This window comes from Oenanthe melanoleuca, chromosome 1A (assembly GCF_029582105.1).
Source record: "Oenanthe melanoleuca isolate GR-GAL-2019-014 chromosome 1A, OMel1.0, whole genome shotgun sequence".
NCBI classification, from domain to species: domain Eukaryota; kingdom Metazoa; phylum Chordata; class Aves; order Passeriformes; family Muscicapidae; genus Oenanthe; species Oenanthe melanoleuca.
In genome coordinates, this window is record NC_079334.1 from 13,117,753 (window position 1) to 13,135,609 (window position 17,857).

General features: G+C 38.7%; 1 long non-coding RNA gene across 1 annotated transcript; it reads left to right on the top strand.

The window, feature by feature from the left end:
- The first annotated feature begins 643 nt into the window (after window positions 1–643).
- LOC130265864 (uncharacterized) lies at window positions 644–1,874 on the top strand. Its single transcript, XR_008842691.1, has 2 exons — window positions 644–766; window positions 1,264–1,874. It is a non-coding gene; the product is annotated as an uncharacterized LOC130265864 (long non-coding RNA).
- The last annotated feature ends 15,983 nt before the right edge of the window (window positions 1,875–17,857 follow it).

Sequence of the window (17,857 nt, forward strand, 5' to 3'; positions counted from 1 at the left end):
CAGGCTCTGCTCCAAGAAACCAGGGACAGGACAAGAGGAAATGCCCTCAAGCTGAGGGCAGGTTCAGTTTGGGTATCAAGAATTTCTTCATGAGAAGGGTTGTGAGGCATTGGAATGGACTGCCCAGAGAAGTGAGGGAATCCTCATACTTGGGATTTTAATTTTCAAGAAATGACTGGATGTAGCACTCAGTACTCCTGTCTAGTTGACAAGGTGGTGATGGGTCAAAGGTTTGACTCAGTCTTGGAGCTCTTTTTCAACCTAAATGGTTCTGTGATTCTGAGACTACTAATGCAGGTGTCTTGGTTTGAAAGATAGGTTTTTGCCAAGGAAGGCAGGAACCTCCCTTGGAATGGAGAATATGACCCCCGTCCCTTCCAATTATTATAACTTTGAAATTAAGGGTCTTTCGGGCAAAGACATGGGGGAAAAGATTAACAGTTTTTTACTAGTATGTGTGTGTGCGTAACAAGGCAAACAAACAACAACGGCAGCAACACCGAACAAGAAAGGAAACCCCAGGGAAATCTCTCCCCGCTCCTGAAGCGGTTTCCCCTCGGTGCGGTTCCGATCGCAGCCGGCAGGGGCGCTGGGGGCTCGGGTGCGATGATTCCCTCGCGGCTGCAGGGGGCGCTGCGGCGCTGGCTCGGCCGCGTCCCATCGTGGTAATGGCGGACGGGCTGGGTAGCACAAACGGGCTGCGGCAGGAACCTCGGAGCGGCGGTCAGAACGGCAGGGCCCGCTCACCCGGGACAGCAAGCGAGAGGTGTCAGAAACTCGGCAGGGGTGGCAGGAGCCGTGGGGTGTCCCGGCGGGCAGGGGGTGCGTGGCTATAGTGTAGCAAAAACCGGACACGTGGCAAAGAAACGGCGGGGCTGGGCAGCGGCAGCCTGGCTCCTGAGCACGGCCGGGAGAGGCTCTTGTGGAGGGGGGTTCCGGGCACTCAGGTTTCCCTGAGTTACCGAGCAGATGGTGAAAGGGTCCTTTTTTAGTGAGGTAGGGTGTAAATAAGGTTCCAGCGCAACGTGCGCTCCCACAAGCAGAGCTCCACTCACGGCAGGAGGCGGAAGCCCGCAGTGGTGGGCAAATCTCCCCGCAGCGACCTCAGCCTGTTTCCGCTAGGAAGCGAGCAAGGAGCTGCTCACAAGCCCTTTTCCCCAGCGCAAACCTCGCTGTCTCCCTGCTCCTCCAAGAGAAACTCCCCCGGCTGAGCTAACAGCCAGCTGCACCCCACCCGTGGCAACTTCTTTTGTCTCTCTTAAGTACCGATCGTTATGGTTCCGAAGCGACTGATTGGACGAAATTCCACGAGGGAAGGAAACAAAAGGAAAAATCCTAAATCCCGACAGCAGTGAAGACAAAGAGCTGTGAAGAGCAAAGAACCAGGAAGGAAATCAGAATCAGAAAACATGCTACTAATGTTAAGGGTTCCATTTAGACCAGAAATGAACTTTTTGAGTGGAATTTCCTGATCTCGCATATGAGCTGAAAAGTGTAAGGTAGCAGTACATCAAATACACTCTGTAGGCGTTTTAGGGCATTTGTGGTGTGGGGGCCGCAAACTAAACCAGTATTAAATAACCCACCAGAACTATGTGTGGTCTGGATGGTGGGTCCTCAGCACTGCTTCACCCTAAAAATCGGGCCACTGATCCACTACACTACTTGTGAACACAACCATTTATAACTTCCCTGTTACTGTAAAAAGCTACCAGCAGATGGGACTACAAAAAACCCCAAATATTCCTTGTCCATGTTAGATTCAGCATTGCTTGGCATTTTTTCATTTCTGGTGTACTGTTTTAGAGCCCGAGATTGAGGGAATGTAAAATAAATTCTTGGACTTCAAACAAATAAAAACGACATAAAAGTAATCTTTGTCATGTATTCTTTATTTCTGACAAAACTTTCTGCTTATTTGCTTCTTTTGCCAACTGGCTTCACAAATGTTGCCTAGTGAACATCTCCTGTTCTCTGAAATTATGAAATACAGGGATTAATGCAATGCATATTTTTCTTGAAATATTTCTGTGGATCCAGCTTTTTCAATGGAAGATTCTATTAGTCAAGGGAGTAGAAATCAGGAAACACTTTGGAGAACCAGTTCCAATCTGGTTTCTAGGTACTTGGAAAGATGAATTAAGTATGATTTAATGCATTAAGAAACCTGCTCAGTGTGTTAGACCTACCTTGGGGCTAAGGATTTTCTATACTGACGGAATGAAACCTATCTTTCCATAAATTAACATGCTACTTCCCACATTTCCTGCCAATAACATTCCAGTTCTCTAGGGCCAGCAGGGACTTGTGAAAGGTAGCAGGGACTCAGCTGAAAGTATACTCAGACTCCTAGAATTTATAAACTACTTGAGGCTTCCAAAATAGCATTAAATTTCCATCAGTTTTTGGCAAATGTAATGGATATACTGGAAACTAAAGCTATAGTATGTACGTGCTCAGTAATATGCATGCCAGAACTCCACAGAAAATACTAAAAGATGTATTTTCATAATAAGGAAAAAAAGAGATGTGATATCTGACTTTGCATTTCAGTATCTAGATTGTTTTTTGCGGAACTTTTTTCCCTTCTGCTTAGAAATGATGTTTTAGTAATTCACAGCAGAAGTCCTCAAGTAGTTTCAACTACTCTATGCTTAAAGAACAGCATTATCTTGTTTGAGAAGGTATTGTTACGTATTAAATGGCATGGTAACTAAATTAAACTAAACAACCAATAATATTGCTAATTACTAAATTAAAGACATCTCGTGTGGAACAGTGAGTGTCAGAAAAATAAGAGAGTTTTTTGTGTGTGATTTTGCCATTTAAATGTAATGATCCATGTGTTCCTTCTTTTTCAGTTTTAAGTAAGATAGAGTTTGTGATAGATATGCATGTTGTACCCTTAGTTTGGAAATTGATACTTCGAAGATAAGGTTTTCCTTGTAACTTCAGTCTGCTGACCCATCACATCAGGGTAGGTTTCAATTATATTGGTTTACCACCCTTCAAGATATAGATTAGGAGGTGGTGGTCTAGGTTTTCCTCAGGTTACAGCAGGGCCTGGAATGTGGCGGGTTGTCTCTTATTGACAGGGAAAACTGCTTTTGGTTTAGATTGCCTTCAGTTGATTTAAGCGGAAACGAATGAAAAACTTTTTGGAAAGGTTTTAGTTTGTTGAAACACAGAAAAAATGCTCTTTATCTCTGGTCCACAGAAGACACTGGCTCCATTTCTACTGCAGTTACTGTCATAAGTAGTCTTTGAAATAGGAATCTTTCAGCTACCTACCATCAATACAGGAAATTGTAGTGTCAGATTTTGGTTTCTGGAAAAACCCTTGTATTTCTCTGTAAAACTAACCACATGTTTCAAATCAATCCAGCTTAAATCTGGTGGACACCAATCCAAAAATATTTTTAATGGTGCTCATAGGAGTTCTGTATCTCGAGTCATGGATCCTTGGTAAAGAACCTCTGCATCCCAGAAAAAAAAAATTCCTTTTGCTCTGTATGTGCTGTGCTGTGTGTCCACTGCAAGGATGTGGGTAGGCAAATCCTGAGATAAGGGAAAAATCCCAGTCACTTCTGTTTATAATTACCTGCAAGTATCTGATTGACATTGCAACCCTAATCCCTCTCATTAGATTAAAAGATGGAGTGAAATCCTCTCTCAATAAAATCAATAACATGAAAATGTCACCCTGAAATGAAGAGATGGGGTTTATTATGAACAAGGCTTCATTCCTGTGGTTTCTGATTTATGCCAGAGGAGCTCACTGTAGTTAGACTGTTTAAACACAAGATTAGAGCAATACTAATGTCTGTTACTATCTACTGGAACAAAATCCTGCTACCGTAAGAAACTCTAATATAACAGTGTGGTAAGAGAAGGATGGAAACCTGAGCAGTACCAATTCAAACTTGAAATATGTACTTCATTTTGACTCTTAATTACCATCACTCTAACACTGCCAATTCTACCATTAAATTACCTAATTTCACATCTATGTGTCTTTTAAATATCCCATAATATGTATGAAAAAAAGCTTATCCAATGAAACTTATTCCAATAGTATTCGAAGCAATATTCCCATGAAGATCTAGTGAATTGAATAACACCTGGTTGTCCTTTAAGGAAAAAAAGAATTTTTCTCAAGGCTTACATTAAAGTGAGTAAAAATAAAAGCCATATGTCATAGTCCTAAAATTATATTTCTGGGGTTTTTTTTACTTACACATGTTTTCTGTATATCAAATGAAATTACTTCCTTTGGAAATGAGATCTCAACATTTCGTATTCTTCTGAATGTGACACCTTTCCAACAGTCCACTCGTCAATCTTCTTTGGACTTCAGCAGTTCATAGTTTTGTCCATATGAAGCAGTTTGTAAAAATAATAATTGTCATTCTGTTTCATTATACCATTTGCTGTCTGAAGGTCTCGATTTCCATCTAAACTTGAAAGAAGTTGGATAAAATAAATATTCACTAACAAAGGAAAGAATGCAATTGCCTACAGGGGGAATCAAACAACTGAATCTGATGCCACATTCTCAGCCAGTAAATTGACATAATTTCTCTTTCTCACAGTTCTGTGAGGGATATAAGATTGGTGTTTTTTGTGAGTAGCAATGGCATAATTGGGATATCAGTTCACAGAGACTGAACAAAAACCCGTGTGCACATGTTCTAGCAAAGATATTGAGTTACAAGCAGTAGAATAATAATAGCTACTTAGAGTCCTTCCCATGTACCAAGTCCTAGTTAATTAGTCAACACCTAGTGAATAATTTAATTAAATGTAGTTGTCAGCAGCAGTATTTATAGCATTAAAAGAAAATAAAGTCTTTCAGTGACACTTCCAGAATTTCTATCTTTTTCCCTTTTAAGAGTCGAGACAAATGAGATATTTGTGTCAGTAATATGTATGACATTTCCACAGTTATTAAAAGTTACATTTGCTGGCTATGTTATGTTATGTTATGTTATGTTATGTTATGTTATGTTATGTTATGTTATGTTATGTTATGTTATGTTGGTATTTTCCTTTTTCCTGCCTAAATGTTATAAATAGATCATTTATTCAGGTCCCACACCAAACCATGGATATATTAATGAATGTATATATTTATATATTGAAATTGCTGTCATGATAAAAGGTGATGATCCTGCAATTCTGAAGTATTTGAATGCTTATTAAAGCCATTGTCTCTGTCTCATCAACAACTATGGCACAGACAACAAGAGCGCGTAAATGCTGCTCCACAGGTCAGTCTGTGCTACCAAGGAGATTGTTTCAACTGTAGTAACTGCATAAACTATCTTTAGAATAGTCTTCAAGATACTTTACAAGATATGCAAGATATTCTGTGGTGCATTAAAGACATTAAATTGGATTATAATCAAAACAATAAATCATTATATTCTAAAACATGGAGTGAGTGCATTTATTAATAACTATGTGATGCTTTTGCTTCATGTGTTCCATTTGAAATGCACATAGTGATGTGAGTTATTAAATGTTAAAGTATTATATATATAAAAACCAAAACTCATTGACAAAGCAAACCACTGAGTTTTAGTTTTAGAAGCATGTAATGCCTCACATCCATCTTCTTACAAAAGTGGAATTCAAGCTTGTATCTACACAGTGATACCTACTTGTTGTCAAAACATGATACAAAGGGGTTTGTGTTGTGCCAAGCTAAGGGAGACTGAAGAGGCCCAGGGTCTGAATTCTTAGTCTTCTTATCCATGGCTGATGGGATAATGGAACAAGAATAATAATTATAACAAAGCAAATAATTATTTTAGACCTATCTTTATTCCTGAATGCATTCCCACCTGAGGTCAGATGGAAATACCCATTCACAGACAAAGCAGCAAAGTTCAAGAACTGCAGGATAACCCCACAAACATTTTAAAAACTCTTAATTTATATATGACTGTGTGTTCATATAACTCAGTTAGGTACAGTGGAAAGCAGATGGTCTTGGTACTGATCATTCCTTAATGTCCAACTGGAATTAATCTAGTTCACTTTCTTCATTATTACACATTTGAACAATCTCAAACTACTTACCATTTTAATTCTCCAATGTAAATTCCTGTCCAGTAAAATCAAGCTAAAGGAGAAACCTATTATAGGTGCTTGTTTTTTGAGTACTGTCTTAATTCATTCGAGGCAGAGCTGTCTTCAATATTGCATTGGACTCTGTTAACAGAAATTTATGGGGCTTTTGAAATGCAAGGACAATGCCTTCAGACTGCCATCAAAGCACAAAAATTCTCATTCATCAGGCCTGTACTGCCTTTCTCTGCCTTTATGTATGGAAGATTTATGATCATCACCTTGGATTTATTTCTTGATAGCGGCTGAGGCAGATGCTGCTTTGATATTCTTAGCCAAGATTATTATGAACAGCACGACTTGAGAAATTCTTGCTAAATAAGTTGCTAATTATACAGAAGAATTCTGCAAAATAACTATGCATCTTCCCAGCACCAAAGCACCTAGCAGCTGGGAAAATTCTGCCAAAATTAAAAAAAAACCCTAATATGAAACCAAAATAAGGAGACACACTACTATATTTTAAGTAGTAACAAAACATCCCTCTCTACAGTAGCTGAGAGTTTTCATGTACACAATTATGTGACTGCCATCCTGTAAGAGCTGTATCCTACAATTTAGGCTCTGGGAGTAAGAAAGATCTCCACTGTCTTGCTGTTATTAATATAAGGACTAAGAACAGACCATCCTTTGCTAATTTTAGCAGTCTGAAAAAGGCAAGGAGAAATAAAAATATTCCAGTACATCCATCCTCATTTTTGAACATGTTCACTAAATTCATGCCATAATTTTACACTTCCAGCCTTGAGATATTTCACAGATGATTTTTCAGTAGTATGAAAGCCTACTGGGCTTCCTGATCTTATTGCTGTGAGTGCTGAACCCTCCAGTGAAGAAATGTATATTGTCGGTTTGCAAAGGACAACCATTCCAAGACTTTGTTACAAAGCATAGCTGTGATCTGTGTGAAGGCCTAATTCTGAGTCTGAAGAATTAACTGCTATTACGTGGAGTTTCTTATATCTTTCCTTTCCAGAGATTATCTCAAAGCATTATGGTAAATTTCAGTGCTTCAAATCAATAGATTAATCACTTCATCAACCTTCACTTAATTTTGGAGGGTTGTTTTGAAATTGAGAGAGATATAATATTATTTTAACCTTGTTTTTGTTTGCATGTGTGGGGAAAGAACTTCATAGCACTGATCTTCAAGTGTAAAAATACACAAACTGTCTCAGACAACATTTGAAACATTTTTCATGAATAGCTGTCATGTACAATCTTGCTTAATATATACATGTAGGGCTTGGTTTTGGTTTTTAGCTGTCTCTGAGGTAAGACAACATGTGAACCATCCCAAGAGATGAGTTGTATTACAAATAGATTTGAATTTACATGTAGCCACTGATGTGAGGTTGCTAGTTGATGTAGTCAGACTACTCATAGTCCAAGAGCTGAGTTAAGGCCTAGGGGAAACTTAGCTAGGAGTGTCTAACTTATTGTCCATGAATAGGAATTTTCATGGACACATTATGAAGTTTGACATGCATACACACAAACTGTTTAACTGTCATGGACTCTGATACTCCTCTGAGCCAGGAATCCTTAGTGTGGTGCCTTAGACAGATGAGAGCATGGGAGAGAGCTAAGAGGCAAAATATCTTTGGGATTGATGCTACCAAGGTGGGGAACCAGTAGAAAAGTGTGGAAAGGATGATGAGGCCCCCCTGCCATTTTAGATATTTGCCTGTCCTTTGTAATTCACAGCTTTCAAGGTTTTTGGGGGTTTTTTTGCTCAGGGATTGTTAGATAAGCATAAAAATTGTTTCCATTGACACTTCTTGTTATCTACTTGCAGCAGAGAAATAACAGCTCAGTCTTTCAGATGCAGGTTTTGAAGCTCTGATCTTTCCCAGCCTCTAACTGAGGCTGCGTTATCAGAGAAGTTGTATTTCAAATCTCTCTGTGATACTGAGTGGCTCCCAGAGGAAAGGGAGACTTAACCTCATAAACCAGATATGTGTCAGTTTCATTTTCTATTTATGGTGGTAGATTTTTTTTTCCACACAGCCACTGAAAATTACTTTGTTATGTAGTAAAAAGCTCACTCACAGCTTTGTTAACTGGCAGTATCTAAATTGTGATGAACAAAATCAGGTAGTTGAAATTGGTGCAGCTGAAAAGTAATCTGGAAAAAGAATAATTCTGTTATAACCCTATGGTCAGATGCACAGAAATATCAAAACTCTTAACTGGGGATGGGCTGGTTGTATACTGAGTTATGCTTCTCTGCATAACTCTCCTCATTCCAAATTGCAACAACTGAAAATATTTGGATGCTGATTTCGAAGTACAGCTCTAGCATTCCTGGGAATGTCTGGTATTCCTTACAGATATTACACCACCCAGAATTAAGAAGCCTGCTATTTTTGATTCAATCTCAAAAAAGACACAGTGATTAAGATTCTTGTGATTTAAACATGCTTGTTGTTTGGTTGGGGTTTTGGTTTTTGTTGTTGTTTTTGGGAGGGTTTTGTGTGTGTGTGTGTGTGTTTTAGTGGTGGTTTATTGTTGTTATTGTTTAATTGAAACATTTCTTGTCCCCATTGCTCATATTTGAAGTCTGTTTTAGGACCTCTGTGCACGAATAGAAATTTCCAGCTAGAACTCCAGTATCAGTTTATGCCTGATTTATTTTTTGCACACTAGTGTTGTTTTGTAGCCTAAATGTTTATTTTGCCTTCAGGATGCATCTGTGCAGAAACTTGTGATGGATGGTTCTGTCCACACACAGCTCCTCTGGTACTAGGTGGAACTAGCCAAGCTCCAGGCTTCTCTTACAAGAGGATGGGAGTCACCATTTACTTTATTGTGCTATTATCCTTTATCCATACTTGTTTTGTTTTCCTGGATTGTTTTTAAATATATGAGACCTGAATTGGACATGGTGTTTCAGACAAGGTCTCCACAGTGTTTGTGCTAGAGTCCCCCTGCTTCTTTAAGCCCATGTACCTCTGGATTTGCAGGTAGTCTCTGCTGTGACTACCTTTCCTAATACATCCTGGGATACATTCCTTCTGCCGTTTTGGCAAGTGTATCATATTAGTGAAAAAGACAGGTTTATAAAAAACAGAGTAATGCCCATTCACAGTGCAATTATAAAATCATAAGTACAGAAACTGAAACCTAATCTATGTGTGTTTTACACATGCGGTACTAGTTGATGGACAGCTGGGCTTGTGCATGAAAAAAACACTGAGAATTATCTCTCTGGAGACCTGGATTTCCTCAGCAGCCCCTGAAGGGCTAGGGAGCTCATTAAGGCAGAAGAAAGACTTGGTGACAGGACAGTTTCCCTCAGATCTCCATGCCAATGTGCAGCAGCCCTTGTTCTGAATACTCAATGTAGGAAAAAGTTCTAATTCTTACAGAACAGCAAACCAGGAAATTTAAAACATACTAAAGATGACTAAATGAAATGTAATATATGGCTCTCACTGCAAATTTCTGCAGAGGTGTGTTTGCAGACCCGGTGGCTTTCCACCATACACACAAAAAATAATCTAATGCCAGATGATATCAATGATCTGCTCTTCTATTACCAGCTGTATCCAAGAAGCAGATGCTTCCAAAAACAGGTGAACACATTTTAAAATTCCCTAAAAATATACAATATTCAATAAAAAAGTTTGGAAGAAAAAATTGCCTCCTGACTTTTGAAAATTTAATTTCTACTATATGAGAATGAGATTTAACCACCCTTATCTTAATTATCCTTAACTTGGTGCACGCAATAACTGTATATATTACTATCAGCTCTAAAATTATTCAGCCACACAATTTACCTAAACTGCCCAAAGCACTATTTTCTGTATGCCTATCTCAGCTTTAATTTATTCTAAATTTATTGGACATAAATTTTATTGCATGAATTCCCTGTTTTGCTGATAAGGGTCATAGAATTAATAATTAGTTTTCGGAAAAGGTTTCCACAGACTGCACCTATGGAAACAGCTTATCTTATTTTTTAAATGCCTGTACTGCTTTCATTCACCTTGTGTTCACATGGCACCACTTTTCCTCATGTAAAACTGGAATTACCTTTGGGGTTTGTAAAAGAGGGTCATAGACATGAGAGGTGCTTCTCCATGGCTGCTTCTGTACCTATTTCAGCTGCTTCTTGAACTTCAAGCCTAAGGTTCTCTATCATGTAGCTTTTCTATCATCCACCCTGCCCAATTAAGATTGGGTTTCCCAATACAGTATTCAAAACCCCAAACCCTGCACTAATTACATTTCATTTTCTAATATTTTTCTGATCTTGACTACGATTTCGGCAACAGCATCAAAAGTGTACATTGCTCTTGTATTTGTATTCTACTCTGTGATTCTTCCAATACAAAATTCAGATTTCACAAGGTTCTTTTGTGATCTTTGCTGTCCAGGAGAAGCCTCACTTTTTGAGCAGCTAACTGAGGAAAAAATGCTGAAAAACGCCACAAAGATGAAAAGAGCAAATTAAAATACACCAGAGAGGATCAGAAGCCCAGAATATTTCTGGAAGCAATTAAGGAGCTTGCTTTATAAAAGAGTAAGCAATGGAGATATTATTATAAGGGAAATACTTTTGGCCAGAGGTTTAGGTTTTGGCATCAACTTTCGTGGTAGAAAGGCTTTCCTTGGTGGAGGAAATGTAAATCCCTGACCAGCAGAAAGTGAACTACCAATAAGCTGTGACCTTAAATTCATCATTTTAAAAGTGACTTTTTAAAAATAGATTCTGAAGGTTCAGATATTTGAGTTTATTCTACTTTCTTCATCACAATGTCGTGCTGTCTTGTAAAAAAGGATCTGATTGAGGCTGTGTCAGAGCTGGTTTGGGAACATTTTAAGAATCATACAGGAATTGACCTTGAACCAATGACTTTATGCAACTTGGCAAAGCAAAGGAAGACAATGATTTATTCAACTAGAAGCGGTTGTCTTAGAGCTGCTATCTCATGAATTCCAGTTGTCCACCTGGATCCACTGAGGATCTGTGAACAGCATTGCAGGTTTTTATATAAATACATAAGTCTGGGCAGTTAATCCATGAAATGACAGCATCAGCCAATCTACCTTCTAACATTCCTTCAATATCCTGCGTTTGCGTACCTGTGGGTTTTTACTACCTGGAGTTTCCTGTTCCCAAAGAAACAAATACTTGTAAGGGTAAGCATGGGGTTCAGTGTGGTTTGGAAGCATTTTTGCCATTTAGTCACCATAAAAAACATCAGTGGACAGCTTTTAGCACCTTTCTGATAGTAATACATTTTGATAACATGATCAGTAACTACATATTAATGGCTTTCCACTGTTACTTTCTACTGTAAGTAGTTACTGGTGGGGCCAGAAAGATTATTTCCTGGGGAAAACAAAACAAAACAAAACAAAACAAAACAAAACAAAACAAAACAAAAACAAAAACAAAAACAAAAACAAAAACAAAAAAAAAAAAAAAAAGGGAAAAAAAGGAGGAGGAAAGATGATTATCAGGAATGCTGTTAGAATGTGAAACACTTCTAGAGAAACTAAAAGCAAATCGCTCAAGTTCCCTACTTTTTTGCATTATAATGACTTGTAGCAGACATTCAAAAAAGCTGCTGACTGGCTACTTTGCTCCCTCTAAGCATTCCTTTTATGCCGAAGATTAAATAAATACATTGCTACAAAGCATGAGCAAGTGATTTTTGAAAATTACTGTTGTTAAAAAGAGAGAGCTGGATTAGATAAAGTCATTCCTCTGAGAAGTAATACCTCCAAAATAATCTTTCAATGAAAACAAAAATAAAACAAAAACACCAAAAGAAAACCAAACAATAAAAAAACCAGAAAGAATCTTAATTAGTGGAGCTAGCTGACATGCTGTTCTTTAAAAGTTAAATATGTACATCAGCTGGAGATCCGATATCAAATATCAGTAGGGAGAGCAGCAGGAAACTTTTTCCACTGGATGAAAGGGATGAAAAGAAGAAAAACAAGTCTCAGTTGCAGGAACAGCTGACTAAGCGCCTGACATACTCGAAACACAGCCAGTTGTAACAAATACTAGGGAAAAGAATATCTTCTAAACGAAGATTCTTCTAATGTAGAAACTTGAAATCTAGATAAAAATGTAACTATCCGAATAACATTGAAGCAATAGATACACGGATCACAAAAAACCAAAATGTGGCAGCTGCAATCGCTTGCACAAGATTTTCTCTGCACTCTGGGGGACCTCAGCCTTCAGGGATTGGCATGGAGGCCCAGCTGACATAGAAATGCAAAATTCCAATGAGTGAGAAAGAATCAGAGGCATGGCTCCACACCTCTGGGGGGAGGAAGTGGGAGGGCTGAGGGGGGAAGCCAAAATGAATGTTCTTTGCTTTTCACATGTTAAAAGCTTGGTGGATTAAAAAAAACCACAAACCTTACTAGTGTGTCACATCTTCAAGTGCAAAGACTGCAGAGTTGGATCTGCTACACAATCCAAAATATTTTAAGGGAAGAAGAGAAAGAACCAGAATTTAGGAAAGCTGGTAAAGATTACATGTTTGCTTACACTGCAGAGAGGCTTCCAGTTCTCTTTCAAGATGTTTTGATAAAACTTAAACTCTGAATTACGCTAGCACTAGGGAACTCCTAGTAAGACACAATGTTCTTGTAGCAACTCTTGATACCTTCTCCTTGATTACCCTCCTGATTGCTTAACGCTGGTTGTCCAAGCTGCAGGAGCCAGGGAAACAATTCTCCTCCCCTGCAGTCCTCTGTGCTTCCTGTGGCTGTTGAACCCTGTAGCCCTATGGAACAGAAGATAGAGAATTGGGCAAAGTTTGGCCCTTTACCTTTGATATAATTGCTATAATTTTATTATATTTTATTTATTTTCTAACGTAATATTGTTTTACTTTTCCAAGTGGAATACATAGCTTTTTTATCCTTAAAATGTAATTTAACTAATGGTCCAAGATCTCTCTTAAGAAAAATATAAATGAAGCTGACTAATTTAGTAATTTTCTATGCTTAGTGACAGTTGCAGACAAGTCTGTAAAAGATATTTACAACCTATGATTAAATATCAGGCTGTTCTGAGCTGTTCTCTTATGCCCACGATACTTCTTTCGCCAGCCCCCTGAGAATCAATGCCTTGGGAGTAAATAAAATCTCGAAGGTGGATAATGAAATAATCCTGAAAACAATAATAACAATCTGTAGGGCTTTCAAAAGCAGCCTGAGATGATGACCTACAGATTGTAGGCTCCTGCTGTTCAGTAATTCTCAATTATAGGATTTAAAACTAGCTTTGGAATTTAGTGACCTAGTGAAATTCTAAAGTTGCTCCTTAAATCATTAATCAAGGGCAGACACAAAATCTGGACACATTAACCTTAATTCTGTAGGAAATGAGCTATGAACAAGGTTGAAGGTAGGACCCAGAGAAAAGGCGCACACACAGACACCAAAAGTACATCCAGCCTGGAGTCTACTGGACACGTGGGCCTCAGCACACAAACTGGAATGCTTATGAAAAGGATGTTGTGGTGTTAGCCCAGAGTCCTCCTGGCCATCTGTCAATTTAATATAAAGGAACTGGTCATAAGCACAAGAATGCAGCTCAACTTTTGCATAATTTCTGGTTTTTTTAGTCCTTGACTTCTTGAAACTACCAAGAAAGCTGCTGGGAATGGTGTTTTTGTGAGGAAGACACTTAAGCCAGTTTAGTAATTTTTTCTCTCATTAACACAGAATTGCAATGCAGAATTTCATGTTCTTTCCTTTTTGCATCTCATCTCCCCTATTTGACATCCTTCTTTGCCTTTCTGGGAATCACAAAATGATTGGGGTTGAAAGGCACCTCTGGAGATCTCTGGACCAGACTCCAACCGCTCTACTCACTTGGAGCAGATTGTACAGGATCAAGTCCAGGTGAGCTTTGAGTATCTCCAGATAAGGGCACCCCATGGTTTCTTTGGACAGCCTGTCCAGTGCCTTGTCACCTTCAAAGTAAAGTTTGCCCTTTTATTCAGATGGATCTTCCTGTGTTTGTTTGTGCCTGTTGTCTGTTTTCCTGTCACATAGCACCAGCACTTCTTGACATCTGCCCTTAAGAAGAATTTATAAGGTCCCCTCTGAGTCATCTCTTGTCCAGGCTAAACAGGTCCATCTCTCCCAGACTTTCTTTATAACTCCAGACCCCTAATAGTCTCCACAGCTCTCCACTGGGCTGTCTCAAGCATTTTCTAGCCTTTCTTAACCTGGGGAGCCCAGAACTGGTCACAGCACTCCGGGATGGCCTCACCAAGGCTGAGTAAAGGAGGAGGATAAAAGCCCCCTTGATCTCCTGGCCTTGATCTCCTGCTCTTCTCAATGCACCCCAGGATGCCACTGGCCTTCTTTTCACAGGGTCACAATGCTGGCTCATGGTCAGCCTTTTGTCCACCAGGATTCCCCAGTCCTTCTCTGCAGAGCTGCTTTCCAGCAGGTCATCCCTGTGCACAGGCACTAACCTGTGCTAGTACTGGGGCTCTTCTTCCCCAGGTGCAGGGATGGTATTTGCCCCTGTGGAACTTTACTGGGTTCCTCTGTGCCCAGCTGTTCAGCCTGTCTGGGTTTTACTGAAAGGCAGCTGAGCTGTCAGGGGGAGCAGCCACTCCTGCTGGCTTTGCATCATCAGCAAATGTGCTGGTGATCATCCAGGTCACTGATAAATGAGTTGAACAAGACTGACCCTGGGAACACCACAGCTACAGGCCTCCAATGAGACTCTGATCACAACCATCTGAGACCCGCCATTCAGACAGTTCTCAATCCTCCAGGTTTCTCTCTTCTTTCTCATTGACTCAGGTTGAATGTAAAGTGGCAGCCATTTATATGTGATAACTGTGCTCTCAGTCCCTCAAGATAACTCCCTACACAAATTTTAATTGTTTTAATTTAGTTCAGCCATCTCCTCTCTGCCCCCCTTTATACTGTAAAATTGATTAGAGATTTCATTAGAGAATACACAATGACATTCTGATAGTACTTTAGAAAGAGGAAAAGTATTCTAGGCTTCTTTTACAGCTCACATGACATTTAAATGCATATTTGATATTATCCTTTTCACAGACTGTGTTTTAAATTGCTGATGTTTATAACTTTCCCTTGTAGGAGGATGTTTGATTAGTCAATAAAATGTCAGATAAGCATAAATTTCTAGAAAGCACAAAAGCCATTCAACTCCCCCTCCTGTATTGTTGTGGGTGAATTTATTCTTGAATGCAAGAGATCTCAAATCTGCTGAAGTAGACTCTTTTTTGGGTACTTAATACAAGTTGTGTACTTGTTGCCCTTGAAAAAACACCGGGTTATGGTAAATCATTGGACACATGTAGAATTCAAGTTTAGTCAAGGATCAGTCAACTTGTAACTACTTTTCAAATACAGCTTTATCTATTAAAATGAATACAGGCACTGGCCTTAATTATGATTTTGTGTTGCTTTCTTTAGTCCCTATTTTTGTATAGGTATTTTTTGAGTAGTGTGACTAATATGAAGATTTTTTTTTTCTTCTTTCTTTTAACTCAGTGGCTTAATTGTTTCATAAATAGCCTTCAACAAACTACAGCATGGAGAAAACAGAGAAACTGCAGAATTCTTTTCTAAGATGCTTGTTTCGATTTAGCACCTGCTTGAGTGTAAACATGTCTTTGGTCCTACTCTTTTAGGCAGGTTTTATCAGGTTTTGTCTCTTCCTGGTGTTGAGTTTAATTAACAGGCCTGGTTAAGGGGTTTGTTTAGTTTGTACAGATGTCTAGACTTCCTCTAGAAACTTCTGAGATTTTTATGTGAAACCCTGAACAGTTGAAGGAACTGGAAACCTCTTATCTGTAATCATATCTGCTGCTACATTACATTATGCACCACACCACTCCCATGTTGGAAAAAGGACTTAGATAGTTAGGAACTAGGTTGTCATGTGGAATATATTAAGTGAGTGTCAATAATTGGGAGCCTACTAGAAAATCAAGCTGTAAGACTGCAATGAGCCTTGAGACTTTTTACTCTGTCTCATATAGCTTTCAAAATATACTTGAAAAAGCTATAACTTATTATTGTGTCAAGCATCTTGCACAAGAGAGGACTTTTTACCATTTCAACAACATACCAGGCAGTATCCATCTCCAAGAAATTTCTAAACTGTCAAGATTTTTATAAAACAAACTATTTCAAGCTCATCTTACCCGAGATGATAACAAAATCTGTTTACAGAATACAATAAACATAACAGAATGAGCAACTTTTGTGTGTCAAGAGCTGTTGCTAGGATGCTGTTGGGTGCTGCTGGATGGATGCTAGGCCACCAGGCACTTCAAAAGTTAGTATAATAAATAAATAAATATATAAGAGCTGACTTACAGTTAGCTTACCATGAGTACAGAGACGTGATTCATCTTGACACAATACATGTGGGACAATGAACAGAAATGATATGCTTGAATGCACTGAAAAAAACCTGTGATCAAAGGACCGGACTGGAAATCAGAAAATTATGTCCAGGCCCACTGTCTGGTTTAATGGCAGATTTAAAACTTCTGATGACTCAGTTGTTTTATTTGGGAGATTAGGACAATATAAAGAAATTTGAAACACTACTATGCAAAATTTTATTAAAATTAATATGGCTTAAAGGGATCCTATTTCTAGGCACATTTATTCTATGAGTCCTTTTGAAGCAATTACTGAATTACTGGCTTTGGAAAGCAGCCAGGTGAACTGCACCTGGGAAGCTCAAACTGGTTCTGATCCTGATGTTGCTCTTTATGTTTATCCCTTTTTAAATTTTTTAAAAAGCATTTATAAAGCATCCAGCACTGAGATAAAGGCAAGGTGAAAAGTGTAGGAATAAATTAAATGGCACATCCTGGTTCCAGATTAGCAGAAAAGGAAAAGAATGGCAGAACAAGGAGGACAAGCAGGTCAGACAGGCTGACTGGTAGAGCACAGACCTGGCAGAGAAGCAAAGCAACCTGTTTTCTTCAGTTCCTTGTTGTGAACATCTCTGACCAGCCTTGGAATGAATTCAGTTTGGTGTGGTGTACCTGTGAATGTATCAAGTATTACGAGAAAACACATTTTTGGGGTTTGATTTGGACACAGAAAATATTTGTAGGAAACAAAAGGTAAAAAGGGAAGGAAACCAGGTGAGTAGCTAACCGTAACATTTATTCATTAAAATAACAGGAATTAAGAAAAATAGGAATTTAATTTTTTAAAAAATAAAAACCCAAGAATTAAGAATTACTAATGCACCATGAGGACAAGCCAAAAGGATGTGTCTTTATACCATAACCAGAAATATGAGAGTGCTACTGTCTAAGTGTTCAAGGCCCTTTCACATACTTTATAAATATTTAGTATACAGAAGTTCAGCTCTCATAATTCCTAAACAATCTAAGAACCATAACTGCTCCAACTTCTCCCTTTTATGTTAAAAATACACTCACAAACAACTTATGGAAATCTAATCAGACTTGGGTAAATTCAGAAGGCTTCTCAGAGTTAATAACTGAGACCTTCTGGTAGGTGTATTTATTATTCTCAGTGTTAGCAAGATTGGATTTCTGTTTAGACCAGTTCTTGTTAAAATTAACATTTGGAAGCTGGAGCATTTGACCTTCGCCATTTAATTTCAGTTTGGCCTTAATCTATAAATAAATCTTAGTTTATCATCTACCAAACTGCCTAAGTAGAAGCAGAGGCCACTATGAATCACATGCTTGAT